At 36.2% G+C, this 4,363-nt stretch overlaps 1 protein-coding gene across 1 annotated transcript in view; it reads right to left on the reverse strand.

The window, feature by feature from the left end:
- Positions 1–4,363, reverse strand: part of APPBP2 (amyloid beta precursor protein (cytoplasmic tail) binding protein 2) — a 107,926-nt gene that overhangs the window by 99,497 nt on the left and 4,066 nt on the right. The gene's annotated exons all lie outside the window — the stretch shown is intronic.

Consider the following 4,363-nt stretch of genomic DNA (forward strand, 5'->3'; position numbering starts at 1 on the left):
CTCCCCAGTAGCTATGACTACAGGCACACACCACCACGTCCAATGAATTTTTTTTTTTTTTTTTTTTTTTTTTTTTTAGAGACAGGGTCTCCCTATGTTGCCCAGGCTGGTCTCTTAACTCCATGCCTCAAGTGATCCTCCCATTTGACCTCCCAAATCCCTTGCATTACAGGCATGAGCCACTGGGCCCAGCCTCTTTTGGCCTGAGGGTGCCATGAATCAAGTGATATGAAGACAGAAAGTTTAGGAGCCTCTGGTATATATTCCTGGGACTGGTTTCTTTCATTCAGTATCATTTCTGAGATTCATCTATATTGTTTCAAGCAGCTGTCATTCATTCATTTTCATTGTATAATATGACTATCCTACAATTAGTATATTTATCTTGAAGTGGAATTACTGAGTTACAGGGTATGTATATGTTCAGTTTTAGTAGATAATGCTACTTTTCTAAAATGGTATATCAATTTACATTCCCACTAACAGTGAGAGTTCTGATTGCTCCAAATCCCTGGTAACATTTTTCCTTTTCCATTTAGTCATTCTGATGGGTGTACAGTAGAACAGCATTTCCCTTAAGACAAAATGAGGCTGAACTGCTTTCTACATATTTGACTGGCCTATTGAATATTCTCTTTTTGGATGCTTATTCGAGTTCTTTCCCATTAAAAATTTTTAAAACTTGGTTATTTTTCTTTGCTATTAATTTGTGGTTCTTTAGATGCAGGATGACTCCTTTGTCAGATACATGTACTGCAAATATCTTCTCCCACTCTGTGGCTTGGCTTTTTACTAGGTTTTGCTTGTTTTTGTTTTAAGAACCAGGGTCTCTCCCTCTGTCACCCAGGCTGGAGTAGAGTGGTATGATGATAGCTCACTGCAGGCTTGAACTCCTGGGCTCAAGTGATCCTCCTGCCTCAGCCTCCCGAGTAGCTGGGACTACAGGCACAAGCCACAATGCCCAGCTAATTTTCTTTTTTTTTTTTTTGTAGAGACAGAGTCTTGCTATGTTGTCCAGGCTCATCTCAAACTCTGGCCTCCTCCTGCCTCAGCCTCCCAAAGTGATGGGATTACAGGCGTGAGCCACTGTGCCTGACCTTCCTTTTACTCTTAATTATATCTTTTGATGAACAGATGTTCATGATCTTAATATAGCCCATTATAATTAGAAATATAGAAAATTTATCAAACTTCCTTTATATTTAGCTGATTTTGCATCCTAATTTAGCAATCTTTGATGATATAATAAAATTTTTTTCCAAAACTCTTTTATGTTTTACATTTAGATCAGCAAACTTTCTGGAAATGATTTTTGTGTATGGTGTGAGTTAAGGTCAAGATATTTCTTCTCTCATATAGATACCTAATTGACTAGTATCATTTACTTGACTTTCCTTTCCCATGGTACTACTGATAAAAATACTACTACTTTTATCATAAAGCAGGTGACAGTGTATGTGTCAGTCTGCCTCTGGACTGTTTTGCTCCGTTGGTCTATTTGTCTACCCACGTGCCAGTACCATATTATCTTAATTGTTACAGCTAGGTATTTGGTAGTCTAAGTTGTCCAGATTTCCCTCCTTCATGACTGCTTGGCTAGATGTTGCATTTGAATTTGCATTTCAGTTGAGCATCCTTTGATGTTCGCTGGCCATTCATATTTCCTCTTCTATAAGCTAGCTGTTCAGGTCCTCTCGACACGAGTTGGCTGCCTTTTTCATATTGAATAGTATTAGATCTTTCTATAGGAGGAAACTTGCCCTTTATCTGTCAAATGCTGTCATTTGCTCAGTCTTCTTAAAAGGGTGCTTACAATTTTTTTCTCTACTTTTTAATGCACTTGAAAGTATCAATTTCTTTTTTTCCTACCTGAGTTTTGATTTCATAGTTAGAAAAGCCTTCTTCATGCCAAGATGGCATTAGTGTTGGCAAGATGCCAAACAAGAGGTAAAGATAGAGGACCTTGCCTTTTATATTACTTATTTTTTTAAAAGTCAGTCAAATTTAGCAGTGGGGGTTTGTACACCAACTTTAGTGACGCTAATATTAATAAGTTCTGATAACCCACTACCATTGGGCCAGCCTATGTTACTTATTTTCATGTTTGACATTATTATAACTTATAAATTACCTTATAATAATTTCTTTAAAGAAGAAATTTTAGTCATTTCCCACTGTAAGATATTGACCCAGTAATTTATTCTGATACTTTTATGATTTCAACAGCCAAATTTAAATCTTAAATTCACCGGGAATTCATTTTGGTATACAGTGTGAAACAGAGGTCTTTTCTCCCAAATAACCAGCTGCCAAAGGGGTTTTTAAATATTTCCCTATTGATCTGAAATAAAACATTATTTCATAACTTTATCATATAGTAAGCTCTTAAATATGCTTTGGTTTCTTTCTAGACTGTTTACTAGGTTCTATGAATGAATTTCTCACTCTGTTCTTGCCACAATGCTGCACTGTTTTAAAAAATTAAAACTTTCTAATATACTTAACTATCTTAAAATGCAAATCTCTCCTGAGTATTGAGCTTTGGAATTTCCTTGGTTTATTTATTCTCAGGTAATTAATTCCTCCTGGTAAACTTCATATTTAATCAGTTTCCTATATCAAATAAAATTCTGAGATTCTGATTTAAATTGTGATAAATTCACAGCTTAAACTGAGATGAGTTGACATGTTTATAACACATTACCTTCCCATTCAGATACATGGTATAGCTGACTATGTTTTTATGTCCCTCCCTCTCCTAAAGTTTGAGTTTTCATCTTATTGAGCCTAAGAAGTCTTTATATGAAAAGAATATTAACTCTTCAGCTGTTAAATATGTTGCAAATATCTTATTCCAATTTGTTACCAACAAATTTTAAAAAAGATTCTCAGAATATTGGTTGAGGCTGTATATAGCTATACAGCAGAAATACACACAGAAAAAGAAAAAATTAACTCTAATCGTAAAATAGGACTTAATACAGTTTTCAGCATGAGTCTTACAGTAATAATAATAAAAAAAAACCCAAATCAGCCTGAGCAAGTGCGAGATCCTGTCTCTACTAAAAAAATAGAAAGGAATTAGCTGGACAACTAAAAAAATATATATAAAAAATTGGTTGGGTATGGTGGCGCATGCCTGTAGTCCCAGCTACCCAGGAGGCTGAGCAGGAGGATTGCTTGAGCCCAGGAGTTTGAGGTTGCTGTGAGCTAGGATGATGCCACGGCACTCTAGTCGGGGCAACACAGTGAGACTCTGTCTCAAAAAAAAAAAAAAAACTCTATAACACATTTCGTATTTGGAAAAGGACACAAAATAGAACATTCAACAGTTAAAAGATCATAAACTTTATTCTTTAAAGAACTCAGCCCCTCACTCTATTTGCTTTCACTTACTTTGTATACAGTTCTGCAATTCTTTTTTTTTTCCCTCTTTTTTCTTTTTAAGACACATGGTCTGTATTGCTCCAGGCTGGAGCACGGTGGCTATGATTCACAGATGTGATCAATCATAGCATACTACAGACTCCAACTACTGGACTCAGGCAATCCTCCTGCATCAGCCTCCCGAGGAGCTAGGACTACAGACACACACCACCATGCTCAGCTAACAATTCTTTCCTTTAACCTTATCTACTTCTATACCAAAATGGTTGAGTTCCCTTGGAGAAAAACCATTCAGAATCAAAGCCATTACAGTCATGTGCCACATAACATGTCAGTCAACGATAGACCACATATAAAAATGTAGTCCAATAAGATAGATTATAATAGAGCTGAAAAATTCCTACCACCTAGTAATGTCATAGCTTTATTTTTATTTATTTATTTATTTTTAATGAGACGGGAGCAGGTGACAGTGTATGTGTCAGTCTGCTTCTGGACTGTTTTGCTCCGTTGGTCTATTTGTCTACCCACGTGCCAGTACCATATTATCTTAATTGTTACAGCTAGGTATTTGGTAGTCTAAGTTGTCCAGATTTCCCTCCTTCATGACTGCTTGGCTAGATGTTGCATTTGAATTTGCATTTCAGTTGAGCATCCTTTGATGTTCGCTGGCCATTCATATTTCCTCTTCTATAAGCTAGCTGTTCAGGTCCTCTCGACACGAGTTGGCTGCCTTTTTCATATTGAATAGTATTAGATCTTTCTATAGGAGGAAACTTGCCCTTTATCTGTCAAATGCTGTCATTTGCTCAGTCTTCTTAAAAGGGTGCTTACAATTTTTTTCTCTACTTTTTAATGCACTTGAAAGTATCAATTTCTTTTTTTCCTACCTGAGTTTTGATTTCATAGTTAGAAAAGCCTTCTTCATGCCAAGATGGCATTAGTGTTGGCAAGATGCCAAACAAGAGGTAAAGAT

This window comes from Propithecus coquereli, unplaced genomic scaffold, assembly GCF_000956105.1.
Source record: "Propithecus coquereli isolate 6110/MARCELLA unplaced genomic scaffold, Pcoq_1.0 Scaffold291, whole genome shotgun sequence".
NCBI lineage: Eukaryota > Metazoa > Chordata > Mammalia > Primates > Indriidae > Propithecus > Propithecus coquereli.